Consider the following 13,325-nt stretch of genomic DNA (forward strand, 5'->3'; position numbering starts at 1 on the left):
ATCCAGTCTCAGATACATCTTAGCTGTGTGACCCTGGGCAAGTCATTTAACTGCTGTCTGCCTCAGTTTCTTTTCCGCAAAATAGTAGCACTACCTCCTAGGTTGTTGTTGTGAAGATCAAATAAGATAATATTTTTTAAACCCTTAGCATTATGCTTGACACAAAGTAGGAACTTAGTAAATGCTTACTCCTTCCCCCACCTCAACAAGCAGAGTCTGTGATGGCAAATGTGAAGGGTGAGGATTTTGTTGATAGCAGTGGTTCGTTTGTGTATGAATTTGTGACTTCTTTGATGAAAGATGTTCCCTGATTAGAAAATCTCTTAATAAAAATAGAATAGATCATTGTTCTGCAATCTATAGGTTTAGAGCTAATTGCCTGTAATACTGTGAGCTTTTAAGTGACTGCCCAGGATCTCACAGTTTATCTACATCATAGAGGTAAGATTTAAAGTCAGACTGCCCTGGCTCTGAAGTCAGTTGTCAACCACTATTCCATAGCCTATCAGAGATTGCTGAAGGTGAGAACAAGATTATTAATCCCTGAGTTTAAGCTATGAGGGAGAAACCTTGAACTGTACCCATGAAGGTCTGGCCCTAACACCAGGACTTATTTTTGAGGTTTTCTATATTGTATTTGAATTCATTTCTGCAAATGCATAGTTTTGGAATTCTTACCTCTGTAGAAGTAGATATATGACATCTTCCTTGCCCAAGACTTCTTTTGTCATTCATTCAACAAATATCAATTAAGAGCTGATTGGGAATACTCTTCTCCCTCTTCCTGACTGTTAAGGGTAAATTTTAGAGTTGAGACCAAATATAATTTTAATGGTCAGCAGGGATTTAATTCTAAATCCCAATGAAATACTCATCAGAATGGAATTTTATGGTGGTTTATTTACAATAGAAGGAAGAATTTATGAATGAGGGTGAGAGAGAAAGGGGAAATTCTGCTCTGGACTGGCCTGAGCCAGGGGGAGTTCAGAGGCCTCAACAAAGGGGCTTTCCTAGGAGATAAAATCTAGCGTGGCTTCCAGTCATGAGGCCTTCTCCAAGATGAGAGGCCTCCTTGGATGTTGGTGCCTTCAGAAAGGTCAAAGGAAAGGGGAGTCAGCCTTATCACTCACCACATGTTTGCCTAAGGGAAGCAGGCTGAGGTCCCACACACCCCCAAGTCAAGTTCCACTGCCAAAGTCCACAAAAAAGGTCCTCTCACAGGAAGTGATGCAAAATATAAAGGCAGTTATTTACATCACTTCCTGTGTCTCACATGTACCAATGGTGGCTTAAACTTGGTTTAGGACAGTCTAGGGGGTCAGTTAGTTGTTTCTGATTTGTTACTTGTTAGCACACGTGGGTCATATATCATCCTCTCTCACAGTTAATCCTTAAGTGGGGGTGTATACATTCATGCTTGCTAAAATTCTAAAGACTAAGCAGGGTGGAGTAAATCTAAAATTCACACTATATGTATCATCTTGAACAACTTAATACCACAACTTCTGCCTATGGAAAATTCTTCTATCTACTATGATAATGAAAACAATTTTTAAGAATTACAGATTTCATTTTTCCATATAGGAATATAATAAATTTGACCTTACTAAAGCCTTTAAATTTTTCTCCCCTTTCTTATTTACTTTTTTATGATTCTCTTGAATTTTTTATTTGGACATAAAATTTTCCATTTAGTTCTGGTCTTTTCTTTTGGAATGCTTGGAAATCTTCTATTTTGTCAAATCCCTATACTTTCCCCTGTATATAGTCTGTTTTGATGGGTAGGTGATTCTTTGTTGTAGACCCAATTCTCTTGCATTCCTGAATATCATATTCCAAGCCTTGTGGTCCTTTAGTGTGGAGTCTGCCAGATCATGTATGATCCTGACTGGGGCTCCTTAATATCTGAATTGTCTCTTTCTGACCACTTGCAATATTTTCTCCTTGGTCTGGAAACTCTTGAATTTGGCTATAACATTCCTGGGGGTTGACTTTTGGGGATTTAATGTAGTGGGTGATCTATGGATTCTTTCAGTGTCTATTTTTCCCACTTGTTCAAGAATATCAGGGTAATTTGTGGGATAATTTCTTGTAATATGATATCAAGGCTTTTATTTTGTTCCAGGCTTTCCAGTAGACCAATAATTCTCAAATTGTCTCTCCTAGATCTGTTTTCCAGGTTAATTGTCTTTTCAATTAGATGTTTCATGTTTCCTTCTGTTTTTCATTCTTTTGATTTTGCTTTATTAATTCTTGCTATCTCATGAGATCATTAGCATCTACTTGCCCAATTTGAGTCTTTAAAGACTGATTTTCAGCTATGATCTTTTGATTTTCCTTTTTGGTTTGGTCTATCCTGCTTTTCATGGCTTCCAACAGGTCAACTCTGGTCTCTAATTTGCTTATTACTTAATTTGATTTCTGTGTCTCCTTTTCCATATGGGCAATTTTGTCTTTTAAGCTGTTATTTTCTTTTTTGTATTAATTTCATTTCTTTTTCCCACTTTTCTTCCCATTTTTCTTCTATCTTTCTTACTTGATTCTTGAACTTCCTTTTGAGTTCAAGAGCTGGTGACCAATTTCCGTTGTTTTTTTTTTGAAAGTTTGGATATGTTTACTTGTTTGTCACTCTCTTCTATTGCTTCTGTATTTTGCTCTTTTTTCTCCATAGAAATTATCTAGAGTCAAGAGCTTTTTTGCTGCTGCTTATTCCTTTTGTCACTAGTGGAATGGGGTTCCTGCATGTTAATTGCTTTCTTAGCTTCTGTCTTACAGGGCTTTGCCTTGCTGGTATCTTCCCTTCCCAGTCAGAAGCCAAAATGAGAGCGGGTAATATGATGTTCTTTGTGTAGAGTGCTTTAAAACATTTTGCCCCGAGGCTGTCTTTTCAGTCCCTGATACCTCAGCTGCGTCCAGCCTTGTTTCTGCCCAAGTTTTGCACTCTGCTGAGTAGGCTCCATGTTTTTCAGTCTCTGGTCTCAAATCTCACTGTCAAGGCCTTGCACTGCCCTTAGGGGTAGGTCTGTGGTGCTTTCAGTCAGCAACCAAGAATTTAGAGATTGCCCCAGCCCTTGCTGGTGCAGTATGTGGTATGGGGGAGAGATTATGAGCTTGTGCTTTGATAAGGCAGTTTAATTTCCTTCGCATGGGAATCACCAAATACTGCCTACCTTTAAGGCTGTGTCCAGTGGGAGAGCCCTTTTACTCATCTGATTTTGATTTCTGTCCTTTTGAGAAGCGTTTTAATGATTGGTTGGAAGGAGATTCAGAAGGCTTCTGCTACTACACCTCCATCTTAGCTCCCTGGATCTCCCCCTTCCCTATAAATACAATGGGATCCTTAACTACATAATATGAAGATAATTTTAGGGTTGTGACTTAAAATCTAGATTTAATTGGTCGCCAGGGAAAATCCCAAATAAAATACCCAAGTCAGTCTGGAAATTTATGATGATTTAATTAATATAGAGGGAAAGAATTTAAGGAGGAGGGAAGAGGATATAGGATTTCTCCTGCCTGACCTGTGCCGGAGGGGGGGGGGGGGGGAGGGTGTTTTAAAATTCCCGCCTCTAGGTCTCTGAAGAAGATTAGAGGCTTCTAAGAGAATAAAGTTGGAAAGTAAAAGAGGAAAACTCAGCTAGAAACTCACCACTGAACTGGAAAATAGCTTATAGCCATGCCAAGATGCCAAAAGGCCCAGCATGCTAGCACCAGCCAATTCTCCGCTGCCAAAAGGTACTGGAGAGAGGAAATGAACCAATATATAGACCTTTCAACCTTGTGTCCCCTACTCTAAATGCCCATTGTTTAGTTCTCATCTCCTTTGATTAGATTATATCTTTAGAGTTACTCAACACTTCTTTGTTAAGTTCACCTTTTGTTAGTTATTTGACCTTTTTGTGATTAATTTAACCTTTATAGTTACTTAACACCTTTTTGTATTAGGATCTTAAAATAGACTTAGCTTAAAGTTCTAGCTTCACTATAAGGTAAGAGTTAAGTACCTTCATTGTTCAATCAGGAGATTACAACTTTATCTTCCCCTAAAGTACGGTCTAAATAGGGTGGAGTAATTTAGAGTTCCCAAGACATTCCTGATTTTGTTAAACTAAGTATCTTCATTGTTACAATAAGGAAATAGCTAAACCCAATCTTCACAATAAAGCTTATTGCCTAGCAAGGGGCATATGATATATACAAATAATTTAACTTAGTACTCCAATAATCTATTATTTCAATCAGTCAAAAAATTATATTAAGCACCTATGAGATAACAGGTGTTGGACCAGGGGCTGGGAAAAAAAAATAAGAATGAAAGAATCCCTAACTTTGAGAAGACTCCATTCCAGCAGCTTAGCAGCTGTCCCTGCTCTTATGGCCATATCCTTCTTTGAAAATCTTCTAAGGTTGGTTGGGTACATTCTTCAGCAGATACCTCAGAGGCCAGGAAAGTTGGCAATTAGGACATCTATAAGGCCAGAGGGATGACTGGAGGGAGTGTTAACTCTAGGAATCCAAGAACTCCAGAATTTCACATTCCATTAAAAACTTTTTGGCAATTCCAACTCTCCAAGCTCCTCTATTGTAGTGGTAGTCTCTCGGTGACTGAGAATGACAATTGTCTTTGTGCGTTTTCATATATTGATGTACCCTCATGTGACTTTGAAGTCCAAAGACTGAGGCGCAGAGTTTGTGGCACATGGGGCATGGGACACCAGTTGTTACGGGAGGTGCGGTTGTGGCCTGGTGTCAGCGTTCATGCGCAGCGGCAAGACATCAACGTCGTTCATCTTCAAAGGTGGTGGCGGCATGGTTGATGTGGGTTTGCCAGCTGCTTCTGTCAGAGGCAGTGAGTTCTAGTTGCTTTGGTGTAATGCCAGTGTGCACCAAGATACTTGTGCGTGAAAGAGATTTAAGTGGAAAAGTCGATGCACAGAGACAGTCCCACTTTCTCGGTGTTGGAAGCCTGGGTCCAATGGCACGAAAAATCATTACACCTGGAGACTTTCTCAGCTGCATTGGATGGCCATGTTGTCTTTTGTGCTCCAACACACCCTAAGCACTCCATAGTGCTTTGCTGCGTCGCCATCTCAGCCGTTGAACCTTCTTGTTAGTTTCTTCTGCCTGTTCCACCAAAGCAGTCTTCACATGCTGGGTGAGCAAAGCCCTGGTTCACCAGGGATTGACGACCCGATGGCTACCCTCACAAGGTTTAGCCAGCCTGTCGAAGCCATTGCCCGGGGTGTGGCCGCTGCTGCATGCTAGCAGCTCCTGGGAGCCACAAGTGAGAGCTGGGTGTCAGGTGAGGGTCAGAGGCTGGAGAGCTGCCCTAGAAGGCTAGGGCACGACAAGCCTTCCATACCAAAGATATTACTCCTCCCTGAGCACCCCATATATTGTATGAAATAGATAAATGTAGATATAGATATGTGTGTATGTATGTATGAATGAATGAATGAAGATATATATACATATATATAGTGTGTGATATATATGTGTATATGTGTGTGTGTATATATATATATATATATATATATATATATATATTTTTTTTTTTTTTTTTTTTTGCTAGGAAGAACAGTTGTAGACAAGATCTTGGGTCAGTTTTCTCTAGACAGTTCCCATGGTCTCAATTACTATCACTGTAGATAATTCCAAGATGTATATCTTGCCCTAGACTCTCTCCTGAACTCCAGTGCCATACTGGATTTCCCAGAGTTATTTCATATTTAACATGTCTGTCTTCCACCCCCTTAAACCCACCCCTCTCCCAAACTTCACTATAGTATTGAGGATACTTTCATCTTTCTAGCCTTCCACATTCACAAGCCTAGCTTTCTCATCTCTTTATTCTCACTCACCTCATATCTAATCAAGTCATCCAATCCTGTCATTTCTAACCCCAAAACGTCTCAAGAATGTGTCCTTTCTTCCAGTCACATAATCACTGACCTAACTAAATTTTTATCACTTCTTACTTTACCATTACAACAGCCTCCTATTTGGTCTCTCTGCTTCATCTCTCCCCACTCCAATCCATTCTCTACGTAGGTCAGTCTGATCCTGTCATTCTCCTCCCCCACTCAATAAATTGCAGTGGCTCTCTCTTATTGCGAAGATCAGATACAAAATACTTTATCATTTAAAGTCTTTTTCCACTTTTCCAACTTGACTCCTTCCTATCTTTTAAGTCTATCTGCATATTATTCCCCTCTACTATGTCTATGGTCCATACTGGGCAAATTGTTCCTCACGTAGCCTCACATAGCCATGATATGTCTCCCATCTCCATTACTTTGCACCGGAAAATCCCAATGCCATTTCAGGCATTGTTCTCACTCCTCATCTCTACTTTCTGAAATCCTGTTTATCTTCCAGACTCGGCTCATGCAGCGCCTTCTATAGGTTGAATTTCTTAATATTTCCTTCTCCTCTAAGGTTGTGTTGTACAGTATTTTAGTTTTATTATATATATTCATATATATACTTATATCTTTATATGTATTTACTTGTATCTTTATATATATGTATACTTGTGTCTTTTATATGTATGCTTTTATACATAATGCTTTTATATACCCATATTATATAGCTCTCTCTATATATAACTATGTTATATAACTATACCTACACATACATTGCCTCTTCCATTTGATGTAAGATATTTGAGGATGCAGACTTTATAGCTTTTGCCTTTGTTTTCCCAAAGTGCCTTCACATTTAGCACCATGCTTAGCACACAGCAGGTGTTTTGTAAGTGTTTATTGATTGGTTGGCTGAGCTATCAAATGCATTCCACTAAGATGATACATTATAAAGTAGCATTGGTCAAGCTCATAGTGATATTGCTTTCTCAGCCTTCCAGGAGTAAAAGCAGAGAAATCACTTAGTGGAGATACTCAGGATTGAGCATTACCAGGTCATCATACAGCTGAACAAGGATTTAGGGTCATGGCTGGGAAATTTTCAAAATAGGATCTAGATGGAGTATGGAAGCAATAGAGCAAGATCAGGCAAAACAAAGTTGAGGAATGAGGAGATTCCCGTGTTTGGTTCCATGAAGGGCGTGGGAAAGATTAGGTATTTTTGAGTCAAGGGTTATTTGAGAGTTCAGGGGAAGTGATGTTCTAGAAGAGTACAAAATCTAAAAGCAATAGATAGATGCATATATAGATATATATGAATATCTATATTGCACACATATACATATATATATATATATATATATACACACACAACATTTAGATATTTATAGAGAGAGGGAGAAGCTAGGTGCTGCAATAGACCACTGGACTGGGAATCAGGAATTTATCAACGAATAGGGTTTTTTGTGAACAAAATCATATTGATGGATCATGGTTTTAGAGTTGGAAGGAGCATTTAGAGGGCAACTAGTAGAATCCTCTCATTTGGAATCATCGTAATGAATTCAAATCTAGGCAACTCTGAGCAAGTCACTTCAACCTGTTTGCCTCTATTTCCTCATCTATAAAATATGCTGGAAAAGAAAATGGCAAACCATTCTAGTATTGATGCCAAGAAAACCCCAAATAGGGTCACAAAGAGTTGGACACATCTGAAAATTACTAAATTATAATAACATAGTTAAATAGCTCTAGCTATGAAGCTGTGTATTAATCTATACATATGTATGTGTGTATGTATATATTATAAATAATATATTAGCAAAACTATGCATATCGTGCAATTATACATGTATATTTATATACATAGCTATATCTATATATAAATATATACAACTCTATATCTGTATATAGAGCTGCTTATATGTGTGTTTTATATAGAGTTTTATATATTTGTATATATATATGTGTATATATATATACTACATATGTACACTTTCACATAACCATATATACGGGACAAAGTAGAGATAATCCCAGAGAAAGACACTAGCATTAAGGAGGCTCAGGAAAAGCTAAGACTTGAAGGAATCCAGGGAATAGGCAGAGACAAGGAAGGAGAGCATTCTGGGGATGGAGAACAGTCAGTGAAAAATGCAGCAAGTTGGAAAATGGAGTATCTGTTAGGAGAAAGAGCAAGGAGGCCAGTGTCACTGGACTGTGGGTACCTTGAGGGAGGATAGTGAAAGAAGACTAGAAAGGTCGAGGGGGTGAAGGGTGGAGAAAGGTTTATGAAGGGTTTAATAGCCATAAAGAAGTTTTTCTATTTGATTCTGGTGGTAAGAAGGAACTAGCAGAGTTTATTGACTGGAGGATTGATGCAACCAGGCCTGTACTTTAGAAAACTCCCTTTGACAGCTAACTGGAGTAGAAAAAGACTTGTGACAGGGAAACAAGTATGAAGACTATTACAGGAGATGGCAGGGTCAGAGGAGAAAAGGGGCCATAGAAGAGGAACATTGTGATAGATAAATAGATAAAATAGAAAATAGAAAAATAGTACAGAAAACTCTGTTTCAAATCACCAATCTGAATTGTTTGGAAGTATTTCCTTATCTTGTAGATCCCCATCCTAGTAAAATAAAAGGTCCAGTCCCAATACTTACAGTCCCTATCCCCTAAATATGTGTCAGATGCAGCAGTTGAACTCAAGTCTTTTTAACTGCAAGCCTAGTCCTCTCTTCTCTATTCCAATCTTCTGGTGTTAGTAGGTGTTAAGCTTTATAAATTTAAAAAAACTTTACATATTTGCCTTTTTATTTCAGCAATATAACTACATAGCTGGAAAAATGAAGTGTAATTTAAGAAGGTAAAATGAATAAAGAATGAATAAAATGAATAGAATAAAGTCAATGAAAACTGATGAAAGATAAAGAAGAGCAGGGCTATAAGGGAGTAATGACTGACACCCCAGGCTCACTTTTCTGTATCAAAATGTTTTGAACCCCTTGAAGCTAAAGTTCAGCCTATAAGAACCATTTTACTGTCCTGGAGTATTATATGGATTAGTAACCATACATTTATACTTTATCTTCTTTTCCATATAATATTATAGATTTATTAGAAATAGGTACAACTTTGAGACCTATAATATGCCAGTGTTGAGCCAAAGGAAAAGCATTGGAATAATTCTGTCTGATTCTAGTGTTTTCAATCTGAATTAAAAACATGGAAAGACAATTCTTTCATAGTGTATCAAATCATTCCAAGTTCAGGTAATGCAGATGAAAAGTATTATAACACTTCTTTGGAGTCTTTGCACTTTCATAATGATCCAGAGGTGTATACTTAGGCAAACTCTTCAGGTCTTAAAAATATTTATCACGATGACACACAATTAGCATGTCAGCTCATGTCCTGTTTTATCATTGTCAGCTAAATTTGGAGCATGGCAAGCTGCACAGAAATAGATTATGTGCACTTGCTTCAACACTTCCTAAAAAAAGAAGTGTTTGCATAGTTCGGGAGTTGTGAAGAAGAGCAGACAGAGGGAAGGGATTTTATAACAGACACACGATAAAAGCTGATTATCACTTTTGTGCATTAGTGAGGTTTATATACATTTTGAATGAAAGGTACCATTGGACAGAAGGATCCCTAGGGATTTTATGGAGAATCTATTTAAGTCAAAGGACCACTTCTTTATCTATTTCCAAATATATTTATTTTTTCTTACTCAATTAAGACTTCTAGAACATTTTATATTTCAGAGAGCTTCACTGTAGAGAGTTCATACTGCCTATTCCACTCAATAATAAGCAGTATATTTTCTCATTCGATCCTCAAAACAACCCCCTGAGCTAGGTACAATAATTATTGTTATCTCATAACTGAGGAAATTGAGGCTCAGAGACATCAAAAGACTTGCTCATAGTCACACAACTAGTAAAAGAAAGAAGCAAGTTTCATCTGACAAGATTTTCACATTTTTTGCTGTACTAGGCTACCTTCCTTATGACTTGAACCAAAATGTAATATTATAACACTTTGGGAGACTGTCTCAAAAGGAAAAAAAAATAAACTATCCAAGGTCAATGGGCAAATTGAAGGCACAATAAGAATCATGACTCCACAGTTTCCAACATTTTAAGGTATTTCTTTGTTACTGAACTACTTTTCCTCTCTTAGAATTTTTAAAATGTATTCATCCATTCATTCTGTTGCTATTGAATTAGGTGACCAGGGTACTACTGGCACTGATAGCTAAGCTAAAAAGAGAGAGAGAGAGAGAGAGAGAGAGAGAAATGGAGAGAGAGAGAAATGGAGAGAGAGAGAGAGAGAAATGGAGAGAGAGAGAGAGAAATGGAGAGAGAGAGAAATAGAGAGGAGGAGAAGAAGAAGAAGAAGAAGAACAACAACAACAACAACAACACCACCACACTGGCATTTTTACATCTAGAATATGATCATGTCTCCAGCCATTAAAAATAAATTTAATTGAACCAAATTAGTCTTATAGACCATAAAAAAAATAACTGTTCATTGACAAAGTAGCTAATCCAATGTGTGGCACATATTTGTTGAATTGAATTTAATAGAAAATTATTTTCCTTGTGAAGTCCAACACAGGGTCATATTTAGGAAAGAATGAGAGGAGGAAAAAGATTTTATATCTGGCAAACACCAGCTGTCAATTTGCTTTATCAAATTACATATTTTAAGGGCCTCTATAATCCCAAAGTGGGATTTATTCATTAAGGCATGCAAATAAGTTGTTCTCCCTCTAGAGAATCAATCCCTACCCAGAGGAATCTACTTGTTTGTTTTTTCATTTTTTCATCTCTTTTTAAAATCCCATAAAACTGCAGATCTTGAAATCATAGGGTCAAAGGTCTAGAGCCAGAAAGAATCTTATCTCAACCCCACTAACTTTATAATTGAGGAAACCAAGACCCAAGGATAGTGTGACTTACCTAAAGTGACCCAGATAGTCAGCAATAGAGGTCCTTTATGAACCTAGGTCCTCTGACCCCAGAGTAGTGTGTTCTATTGTTTTCTTCATCTTTTTGTTTTTATCTCTCTTGTTTTTCCTCATTTTCTTCTATAGAAAACACTTGCTTTTATAGTCAAATAATTTTTCTAAAACATGCAAATGAAAAGGAGAAATTAAACTCCAGTTTAGGGCTATCCATCCCCGAGTCATTTATGGACTTCTCCTCTGTATTCAAACCTTTATATTCTTGTCACCCATGCTCTTCCTTTGACCCTTATCGTGTCCCCCCTCAGGGACTTTGGGCTTCTGCCTGGTGGATTTTCAGACTAGCCCCTACCATTGCTTCTCCCCAGCCCTCTCCAGGCTATGAAGATAACTCCATCTACAACCTCCACATGGCTTCCCATCTCTGGCTTTCCAGCTCTCACTCTGGGAATAATAAAATCAGGTCTACTATTCTCGGAAAGGACATGGCCAACAACTGTCCTCGGATTTCAAATGCCACCCTCCCGAAGTCAGCCCTCCAGGCTCCTCTGGCCCCGCCCCCTTCCAACTAGAGTTTCCCTTTAGATAGTGTCTTCCCCCATTAGACTAAGAGCTTCCTAAAGACAGGAACTATTTAGCATACTGCCTGCCCAATGGCCCTTGTTTCCAGTCATATCTGACTCTTCGTGACCCCATTTGGGGTTTTCTTGGCAAAGACACCGGAATAGTTTGCCTTTTCCTTTTCCAGCTCATTTGACAGATGAGGAAACTGAGACAGACTGAAGTGATTTGCCCCGAGTCACCCAGCTAGTCCAGGATTTGGACTCCTGACTCTGGGCCTGGTGCTCTCTCCATTGCGCCACTCAGCTAGCATATAACAAGCACTTCAAACTGCTCTTAATGTATTCATCTCCAGCACTGTACTAGGCACGATGAAGGCCTAGTATCACAGGATCATAATGTGGAGCTAACAGGTACCTCAGAGGCCATCTAGTCCAAACCCGCCATTTTACAGACCAACCCAAGGCCCAGAAGAATTCACTATCTTTGTGGGGATCTCAGAAGTGTCTGAAGTGGGATCTGAAGCCTGTTCTTCCTGGCTCCCAGGCTAATCTTCTATCTCTTCACTTTGCCGTTGGCTTGTTCCGCCATTCAGTCACCTTTGGTTCTTCCCGACTCCAGAGTCCGCAGTAATCCATGAGGCTTTCTGGGCAAGGATACCGGAGAGGTTTGTCATTTCCTGCTCCGGTGGATCCTTTTTTTCCGGAGGGATTTGCCACAGCTAGGAAGTCGGGCTTCCGGGCTCTAGCCCAGTGTTCTCACCATGGAGGCACATCCGCCTCGCTTTACCATCCAGCCCCTCATAGGGAAAGTCAGAAGTCATCAGAGCCACTTCCTCCGTTTTCCAGAGGGAAATCGCGACCCAGAGAAATTTAGCTGACTTGTTCTAAGCCACTTAGTGAGTCAAAGAATGAGGGTGTGAACCCAGAGCCTCTAATCCCATCTTGCCTTTAAAGACAGCCAAAGACTTCGCAGGAAGAGTCAGAGGATGGCCCGACAGCGATAAAAAAAGTTCTGAAGAATCTGTCTGAAGTGAGAAGGCAGGGCGAATGGGCAGGAGTCAGAGGGCAGCAGAGACCTGTGAGGGTCAGGGCAGCCATGCAGGGCCGCATCTGGATCTTACCCCGGACGGAGAGCTCCCCTTCCACCTCTTCATTTCTAATGGGGTCTCCTTTAGAACCGGCAAGACGCGGGACGGGTCTTCCCTCTCCCCCAGAGAGCCTTTAGCCCGCCTGCCTGCCCCGTCTTCTCCTCCGCTGGCTTTAACTCTTCCCGCAGACCCTGGATCCACCAGGGAGAAGGCTCTCTGGATGAACGTGAAACCCCGGGCACAGCACCCACAAACTCGGTACCAGAGTGGAGACAGAGCTGGGGCTGGGGTCACGAGGGCCTGGGCTTGGGTGGAGCCTCAGACACTTCCCAGCGGAGTGGCCCTGGGCAAGTCACAAGCCCCATTACCTAGCCCTTACCCCTCTTTCCCCTTTGTCTTGTTTCAAACATGACAAACAGGGAAATGCGTGTTACCTGGTAATATGTGTACCACCAATATTATAGTGCCTGCCTCCTTGCAGGGATGGGAAGGAGAAGAAAAAACAGAATGAGACCTAGAATTTTGGACAGAACTAATGTGAGAATTTGTGTCCCTTGGATAAGCATGATTATTATAATTTATTAGATATTTACAATAAATCATATATGTTAGTGTTATAGTACATATTATGTTATATATTTAAAAAATAAAAAAATAAATGGCTACCTTAAAAAAGACTGAAAGTAAGAGTAAAAAACAAAGAAACAAAGAAATTAAAAAAACAAACATGAAACCTTCTCAAGTTCTTTCTGAAATCTGTACATGGTCATTTTTTATTAATGTGATATTGAACCTTTAATTTCTGAATTTGAATCATCAGAAACAGACTTCT

At 39.4% G+C, this 13,325-nt stretch overlaps 1 protein-coding gene across 6 annotated transcripts in view; it reads left to right on the forward strand.

The window, feature by feature from the left end:
- Positions 1-13,325, forward strand: part of CELF2 (CUGBP Elav-like family member 2) — a 969,858-nt gene that overhangs the window by 475,369 nt on the left and 481,164 nt on the right. The window lies entirely within an intron of this gene.

This window comes from Monodelphis domestica, chromosome 5 (assembly GCF_027887165.1).
Source record: "Monodelphis domestica isolate mMonDom1 chromosome 5, mMonDom1.pri, whole genome shotgun sequence".
NCBI classification, from domain to species: Eukaryota; Metazoa; Chordata; class Mammalia; order Didelphimorphia; family Didelphidae; genus Monodelphis; species Monodelphis domestica.